This window comes from Stegastes partitus, unplaced genomic scaffold (assembly GCF_000690725.1).
Source record: "Stegastes partitus isolate 25-593 unplaced genomic scaffold, Stegastes_partitus-1.0.2 Scaffold767, whole genome shotgun sequence".
Lineage (NCBI taxonomy): Eukaryota > Metazoa > Chordata > Actinopteri > Pomacentridae > Stegastes > Stegastes partitus.
The window spans coordinates 155,013-164,625 of record NW_007578498.1 but is presented as its reverse complement, the minus strand read 5'-3'; the positions used below and the strand labels follow the sequence as shown (position 1 = coordinate 164,625).

The 9,613-nt window shown below is 42.2% G+C and overlaps 1 non-coding gene across 1 annotated transcript; it reads left to right on the top strand.

Moving 5' to 3' along the window:
* The first annotated feature begins 1,222 nt into the window (after nucleotides 1-1,222).
* On the top strand, nucleotides 1,223-1,295 carry trnaa-agc (transfer RNA alanine (anticodon AGC)). Its single transcript has one exon. It is a non-coding gene; the product is annotated as a tRNA-Ala (tRNA).
* The last annotated feature ends 8,318 nt before the right edge of the window (nucleotides 1,296-9,613 follow it).

Below are 9,613 nucleotides of genomic sequence, written 5' to 3'. Positions count from 1 at the left end.
CTGTCTTCTAACAGCGACACAAGTTCTTTGTGTTGTCGTTTGTGAATGTGATGCTTTTCAATGACTTCACATTTCATCACTCAAGGATCCCAACAAAGCGCGACCAGTTCAGCTTCTATATCAAGCCGAGCCTTCACCAGCAAATCACACATTTTTACAATATACAGTATCACAGCATTTTATGGTAATTATATAAAAAGCCTAAATGACAACTTTACAAACTGCCATTTTCACAAAATTGACACCCACTCCAAACAAAATGATTGCTGGCATTAAACTGAAACACATTATGGGATTGCTTTTATGTTATGAGTCATCCTAAGAGCTCAATTTTCAGAATTGAACATCTGGGTTTTAAAAATAACGACAGATAAACTTCAATTAGCAGAACCATTTTCCCAAATGCCTGCATGTAATTGCAGTAAGTCACTTTAATGCGAACCCGGGTCCTTGATCTCCATAGGAATGGAGCTTTTCAGATTTGGTTTCATTGAAATGAGTCGCTGGTGAGCGAGCAGCCGGTCAGTAACGTGGACTCAGGAGGAGTGTGGAGTCCCTCGGAGGTTATTGATCCGAGTCCGAGGCATTCAAGTCACGTACATCTGTTGGTAACTCGCCGTGTTCAGAGAGCAGCTGGAGGAGCAGTTTAAGTGACGACCTTGTGAGGGTTTGCTTATATTTTATCCACCCCCCCAACGTCAGCACAAAACATCCCACTCTGTTGAAGTTACCTTGAGCAACACGCCAAACCTCCACCTGCTCAGATGGGATGTCCGTGACCTTCGACCTCCTCTGTGGAGAGCAGTGGAGCCACGTTTGTCCTGGATAGATGGGCAGAGAAGCTCATTTATGGCTTTCATTACAGTGACAGTCACATAGTGGACTTCTGAAAACATGGATTTTCTCACATGAACACTTCATTTCTTGATTTCTGTATCTTCCAGTTAATTTCCTGGAAACTTTTTTGGCTCGTTTTTACATGTAAATCTCAAGAATATCTGCAATCAAGTCAGACACAGTTTGGTACTAATTTTAAGAGAAATGGGGAAACCACTGGTTGTTAAAGGATATCAATAGATTTGAAAGAAAATCAACAACACCGACACATCCAGTCTGTGGAACTTTGGATGAAACAGTTGATATGGTTTTTCAGTGGTTTAATGCTCATCTGCCACATGAGAGGCCTGGGTTTGATCTCCTGGCCAATGCATGTCTATCTATAGGGGGATTAGCTCAGACGGTAGAGCGCTTGCTTAGCATGCGAGAGGTAGTGGGATCGATGCCCACATCCTCCAGCCAAGTCTTCATTATGTCAAGTTCATAGCTGTGAGGTGTTCCTTCTGAGGGATCAATGACGTTTATCTTAACTGATGACTTGGTGGTATTCTACAGCAGGGGTGTCTTGGCATTTGTTGATCATTATATTAGTTTTTTAAAATAGTTTTGCCCACTGCAGCTTAAGACTACAGATATGAATGCAACTAACAAGCAGCATCAGTTAAAACAGGACTCCATCCCTTATCACAGGTTACTTAGCTCCAAAGAGGATTTCAACATTGATTTTGGTGATACTCGGTCCAATCATCTATCATGTCTGATCATCTAAAATGCCGTTACAACATGAATGTGTCACAAAGCACATAATCACTATTTAGATTATTTGTTCAGCTGCAGGTTGAAAGCAAGATGACATTAATTCATGTGAAAGAAATTCTCCAAAGCCGTATTCCTTTGTATGAAGACTCCATTTAATGTTTCATGATGCTGTACAGGCTGTGTGCTGCCCACAGGAAGCTTCCAGCTCATTGTAATGGGAGCATATGTACACATTCATGCTTTCAATTAACTCGGTGCCCTTCTACTATAAGCATTAAGCTGTAACGCTGTGGCGAGCAACGCTCACAACAGCAGGTTAGCTTAGCTTAGAGCGTAATTAGCAGAACTCAGGTGGGGGGTAAGATTCCTGCTCGAACCATCGTTTTTCTTATATAGAGGTAAAGAAAAGCTGTTATTTGCACGTTAAGAGGATGAACACTTTCACAGCAAATCCCTTTAAAATATGGTCTAGGAGCCAATTATTGCTTTCCGTGCACACAGGCTGACAATGGGACAGCAGGAGGGCACACGGCTTTGTTCACACTACAATAGGTTTGCGTTGGTATGATATGCAGACGGCCACATTTTTCCTTATGTCGAATGCAGAAATACAGGCGAGGATAGAGCTGCTCGCTACAGATTACACTGTTAATGCACTTTAGTTCTGAGGTGTACCAGTGGACACACATAGCACAGGATTTCTGGAGATTTTAGAACCTCTGACTGTGTACAAATCAAAAGTCCAGCAGTGACGACTTCACTTACAACTGTTTTCATGTTAAATCATGAGGCTGCTCTTTGCACAGTCTCTCCTCATACCAACACATGACATTTGCACCCTTTCTAATGCTTTTATTGTGGTTTTAAAAATGTCATTCAAGACAAATGCTCACTTCATAATGCTTTAAATGGATACTAACTTTAATGCTTTTAGCTGAATGTTCATATCCCAAATATTAACAAAACAAGAATAACATAATGTGCACAGACATGTTCTATATGTCTCCACCTGACATTTTAGCCGCTAGATGTTCCACTTCCTCACCAGCCTGTCTGTGGCTGCATCTGCCGTTCGATGCTGTGTGGGGAACGTACAGCTGCTTCCATCGCTTGTTTGCTGAAAACAGTTTCAGCAAATGTGCCATAAAAATGATCCATGGAAGACATGAACGAGTGAAGCACAGCTGCAGGGCTGTTGGTAATTTTCTGTAGCCAGTTTTCCAGAAATGATCCCAAATTCCTAAAACAAGTTTGCAAAGGGAAAAACTATTTCTGCTTTAAACTTGTTTCTAAATGACAGTGTGCAAAAGCCTCTGCACACAGTTTTCTACATGAGGGATGACATTCATCCTCAATAGAGAACAATCAATCACAATGTGAAGCCTGAACTTCCAGCTCACAACAGATCTAAAAGGTGTAAAAACTATCTGCATAACTATTAACTAAGAAGTTCCAGCTTTAGCTTAGCAAAGCCAGATTCACACCAAAGGAGTTCTGATCTGATTTAGTCCTTCTTCACTTCTCCCAACCATCAGAGGAGAAATTTAATCCGATCCGGGATGTTGGTCTGAATTGATGTTCGGCCCAGATTATCTGGTAATGTGAGAAGTTCACAGATCCTGTGTGTAACCTCCGGGAACTGCTCAAAGACTCATTAGAGCTGCCCAGATAACATCAAACACGCTTTATGTTTACAAGTTAGCAGCGGATACTGTTGCCAAGCAAGGCCAAAGCCTCGAGCCCCCGAGGCTAACATCAGCTACAGACAATAAAGCTGATACTTAGAATCTCACTGAGGAATAAACAACCCAAGTTGGCCTCATTTTCTCATCCAGACTCGTTTAACGTTCTGCAGGTTGTTGCACTGCTGTCTCCATTTGGTTTCCATCTGCTTCCCCGTTAGGTCACGTGAGGTGGTGCTCTGCTCCATGACTGCCATGATAGCCTTCACAATACCCTGTTATATTCCAGGCTTGTGCGTGCATGTCCGAGATTAAAGAGAAGAATATCTGTGAAGTTTCTCATAGAATTATAAAACTCCTGCAGTGTGAACTCGACCTAAGGAGGCCACAGGTGAGCTCTCCTGTTTAGGAGAGAAGTGGAGGTAAACAGTGAAGCAAGAGGCAGAGGTCAAGGATCGGGAGGAAGAGGAGGTTGAGAGCGGATAGTTTCCTCTGACGAGATCAGGACCCAAATAGCTGACAATGTTTCCTCTGTATGCTCAGAAATGGGAACCAGTAAGTTACCTCATATCTACTCTGTTCTGCTGCACTTTATGTATGTGTTTATACTGCACACACACAAAAAAAACATTCTGGACGGAGATAAAACCGTTTTGAATGCGGTGCTCACTTTTGCAAGAGATTTGTCGAGTTCTGAGTTCATGTTTTTGTTCAGGAAATGAGGCAAAGATTCTGAAATTGTATGTAAACAATGTGAAGAACTGTCATTTGAGGAAGGTCACAGTCCCCTTACGGCGCCACACAAATGTCACGTTTTGTCTTTTCACCGTTTATTCACTCAGTCTGTTTTCATTGGTCACATTTCAACTGTTTGTACCTCAGCTAATAGATATTTTGCGATATTTCAATTGGATTTTTTTGTTGCTTTTATGTACAAAACTCAATGGGACTAACTGAGTCATTCAGTTGGCTTTGAGATAAAATATTAATAGCGAAAATATTGACGAGTCTAGCTTAAATCATATCTTAAATCTAAGGCTTCATGAATGATATTTCTTTTCTGAAATGGAGCCACACTGTTCAAAAGGATCGCTGCTGTCAGCCCTGAACAATGACAGGCATCAGTAATTGAAACATTACGGCACCCCGGCGCTGTAGCTGGAGGGCCTGGGCTCTTTGGAGACAGCATGTGTGTGAGGGTGTGGGTGGTTGGGGAGTTGAAGAGGGCACAGTGCAGACCTGAATCAATAAGGGTCAGGGAGAAAAGGCCGTCTGAAGTCCCCATAAACTGACAGAGGTTTCAAAAGGTTTGGACGGAGGCAGCTGAGGCCTTTTACAGAGGAGCTGCTGCCGGATTAACCCCCTCCAACCCCACAGTTGGACAACTTGTTTCATTGCCTAATGGAGCTGCGGGCAAGAGGATTACTGCAATGGCAGACCATGACGAGAAGTCCCACACCTCAAAGATGATGCAAGGACACAAAATGTCCCGGCTCTTGACAGGTCATTATCTTTCAGCAGTGTTTGAGACAGTCATTTGACGGAGGGGGCTTCTTTTGCTTCTGTTTTCCATAACCTTGAGTCACCCTGCGCCTCCTTTCAGCGCACTTACGACCGTAAACACGAGTAAAAACAAGTGATGTCAAGAAGGAGGAAGATTCCATCAGGGCCATTTTGAAGTAGTTACCAAGCGGGTCAAGCGTGCTCGAGGAAAACGTCTCCGCTTTGAGAAGCACATACATCCTCGAATTCAAGAAACCAGACATTCCTCTGATGGGTAAAGTAGCGGGTGACTCACACTTGACTGGCTCTTACGCGACGGTTGCTTAATTAGCCCCCATCAGCGGCGCTGACCTTCCTGCAACACGCTTGAGAGGCCTGCGGTCACGGTGACCCTCCCTCAGAGAGATAATTGGCCTGTAAATATGAAGTCAGTGGCAGGGGGCTCAGTGTGGTGCAGCTGGAGAGGCTGCACTCCCTTCCTGCCCAAGTCACCTGGATGCTAATCATCACTTTCACATATATACGTTATAATAAATTAACAAAACCATGAGAGCCTAAAATTGTTTAAATTTCCTACATCTGGGCAAGAATGCATTGCGTCCTGTCTCACCCAAAACCAGTGTCTTTGATGGAGAACATGGCTTGGACATGGAATGGCAAGGTGGCAGGAAATAACCATCCTTAACGTCGTCCTTCGCCTGTGTTCTTGTACGTGGAGCGGTATCTGGGCCTGGACCAGAGACAACACCAACACAGTTCTGAGGGCGTCCACGCTGTTTCCAAATGTAAACACAGGTCACATATGTGATGTAAAGAACATGTTTTGTCGCAGGCAGTGACGCTTTGAAACCTAAAACCAGTTATTGACGTCCACATGCAGACGCATAAACTGAGGATTCACAGATCTTCACTTTGGTTGGAGGTTTTTAAAAGAATCATTTTGATGCTGTAAATCTGCGCTTTCCTGTGGATGACAGGAAACATCAGAGAAAAATATCTTTGTTTTGAGATACCCTGCTACATCTGGACAAGGCCTGAGACACAATAAGGACTGATTTTGGGCATAAACACAGCATCCACAACATGGGCTTCACATAAAGACGCAAAAATAACTGTTGTCCTCACTGAGAAATTCTCTAAGTTCATCATCTCCTGGATCTTTGGTGCAAAAACTGAGGTGCTGAAAGTCATGAGCATCAGTCTTGTCCCAGATGGCTCGGCGCTGAGATACGGCATAATCTAATTTCCATCTCCATTACCCAAATAAGTGAGCAGATTAAATTTTCATCTGCATCTAGGGTTTAGGAAATTAAGACGGTGCTGTAACAGAGATGAGGCATGATTGCGGCTAAATGTGATTGTCAGTGCCGCGTTTCTCATGAATGATAGTCAGTGACGGTGAAAATGAGGATTTATTTTTTTTGTCACCCATAAAGTGCTTCATATTACATGTTCTGGAGGAAAACGGATGAGTGAAAAGCAAGATGAAACTATTTTTAGAAGTTATGAGAAAATAAAACAGGTTTTTAGGTTTCAGGAACGTTTTCGGTTTTGTCGGTCAGCTGTTTGTTCTACAAAGAGTGTAGAAATTTAAAAAGAAGTGACAAATTCTGATGCGCTAAAACAGCATCTTATAGTTCGCTGAGGTGGTTTCTAGCTGCTGCATTCCATTTGGATTATATGTAAATTAGAAATCTCTCCTACAACCTAATGCAAAGTAAACTTAGGACTTTATTAATGTCCAGCAGAATCAAAATATATACATGCTTATAAATACAAAATCCACCAAGCCTTGTATACTAATCCTGTCTACACTAAATTATGTCCTTATACACTTAAACTACATTCTTGTGTGTGGTAGACACAAACCTATTTTCACACACAGTCTACATAAGGAGGCAGGTAAGAAGTGAGGGTGGAGACCAAAAGTCAGTTTTCACCCAGAAGACCTATATGGGACCATTATGTTTAAATGTTCACTCCTTGTTTCCTTTTGGTTTTCACTTTCTGTTTGGTTCACTTTAGGCACAAAAAACTAACTTAGGTAGGTTTACAATATGTTTTAAGCTTCTCCTTCCAGCAGAAAATACATTTGGCTCAACAGAACAGAACTCACACTGCAGTCTAGTTGTACAGGAATGTCGTGTTAGGAAGACTGGATCGTGTTCACAGCGCCTATAAAATGGTTTCAGCCGTGCTCGTCCCCATGTCGTCTATGATTTACTCAAATGTACTGACATCGTCGAGGGATATGATATTAACAGGCTGCCACATCGTTATTGTTGAGCCTTTTCGAAAAATAACAAAATGTTCCTTACTGCACGCTGCCATGCATTTCATCCATCTAATTATCCTTTGAGATTTTGCTCCTCTAATGGGTTTGAGCTTTCTGTGAATGGGACTCCATGCCATGTAGCAGCATGAACCTCCTGAATTTTCACCCATAATGCTCCAAACTTTCATTTATAATTGCCAATGCAGCCTCCGTAATTCTCAAGCGCAAAAGAGGCAGAAGAGACGAGCAAAGAAAACAAAAAAACTTTGCAGAAAAAACTAAAAATGACTTCACTGAGATGCCAGTTTGCACAGGACTAGTATTATCACAGGACCTCTGCCTATGGAAAAATATGGTTTGAGTTTTTTACTTTGCTGTTTTTGTAGCATAAAATAGAAACACAAAAAAGGCAATGGTAGAAACCTACCTAACCCTATTCAGGACTTTCATGTTGCCATACGTAGAAGGTCTTTCGGGGTCCACTGGACCCAAAGAAACAATATGTACAAAACATTTGTTTGTATTCATTATAGACTTTATACTATGTTCAATACATGTTCTGATAAGTTGACATATTTTTGGTTCCAAATGCATGACAAATGTCCCTCTTTTTATATTTAAAAAAAATTTTTAAAAAATCTTCAAAAAGAAAAAAAGAAAAAACCTGTCACCTAAACCAAAAGTCCTGAATAGGGTTATCTAGCATTTGCAGAAGTGTTTCAATTCCTTACACTTCAGTCGTTGTCTTACACAGATATTGTAAAAAGTGAAGTTTTAAAAATGTTGTTAAAGCAACCAACATGTGTGTCGTGTTAGGATTCAGGATTCAAGGATTGAAGGTCTTTATTGGTCACAAACACAGTCATACACGGTATAACGCGCAGAGAAATGCTAAATGTTATGTTAAACGGTTAAGCTAACAGTAAATAACATCAAATGAAGCAAAAAGGTCATAAAATCCTCTGCGATCCTCTGAGAAGATGTCCATACTGTTACATGATTTGTGACATAAGGATTCGCAAAAAAATCTTTCTTCTTCTTTTTTGAATCGTTACAGCGTCATTTATCTTTTCTATGACTGCATCCAGTAGAAATACACCTTAGAGGAACAGGATGGAGCAGCAATGATACAAAAGCCAACAGAAAAGTACATGGCTCCAGTGCCAACAGAACTGCTGGCCACAAGGGGGTGTTCCAAGACGACCTCCAGTCAGACAGACCAAATTTCAGCTGTGAATGTGACGCCGTACTTTCCTTTCCAAAAAGCTAAAGCTTGAAGCTAAAGTCCGTGTGCCCCTCTCACTCCTGCTGAGGGCTGATCAGCCTCCACCCTGTCTGGGCATGCCACCACCCGAGCATCTCGTTAGCCGCTCAGGTGGGAACGGCAGGAACAGTATGTGCCGAGGCGGCAGGAGGACACAGAGGTGGCTGACGAGACCCTCCCCGCTGTATTAACAAACCACATAACAACACACAGCGGCACCTCTGAGTTCTGAGAAAGCTTTTGGTGTGATCATTAGAGAGCGGAGAAGAGAGAAAGGCATCTCCCTGAGGTTCGCCACAATACAACAACCACACCGGGTGTGTGGAAGGAGTGTCTGCTCCAGCAGGCAGCTAATGAAGGCTGAGAGGACCTGTGGCGGCTCCGTAATTGAACCTCTGGGACATTCTCTCACTCTACATCAGCATTCTGCTCTCCTGAAGTTACACTCAGCTCCATGCTGCTGCTGCTGCTCAGGGACTGTTTAATGTGGCATTGTGTTGTTTTTGGAGGAGGGGATCATCTTGATTTCGTTGCCTGAATGTGGAGTGTGTGCTGGCCTGTGGTCATGAGCTCAACGGTGACCGAGACACAAATGGCGGTCACTTGCTTTTGTTGACATTTCTGTTCTACCGAAACCCTGACAGGGCTGTACCACTGTCTTCTATTGTATAAAGCTTGAAAGAGAATATACACCATGTGTGGCTACAACATTAAGGTTAGTCAACGGTTATGGTTTATGAATCAGAACAGAAAAAGGCTTCAATCAGAGCTTCTACAAATTAAATCACAATCACTGTGAATGAAATGGAGCCAAGATGTAAGCTCCAATCTCAGGAGTCAAAGCACCACACCTTGTATCATCACTGATGTGATACATAAATGGAGCACATCATGTTCCTGAAAAAACAAATAAAACATACTGCTTATGAGCATTTGTCTTAATCGTGTCATTGGAAAACCAGCTTACATCCTGACATCCATGTCTCCTACATATTCCAGTCCTAGACAACCTAACTTTCATGCTTGATTAAGTTTTGAATACAACATATTTTCTCTTGGAAAGGTAACTGTACCAAATAGCAGGAAATGATGCCACTTTCAAAGAGCCACAAAGTCCATGTTAGGAGGTTTGATAAGTGGTGGCAACATAAGTCAGCAGCAGGACGTTTGTGGAACCACTGTTTTTAGACTTAAGTTTCAGTTTTACTTGTTGTTTGGTCAGGTTTAGGCACCAAAGGTACTTGGTTAGGTTTGGGAGAATTACATGGTTGGGTTTAAAATACAACTCAGTTA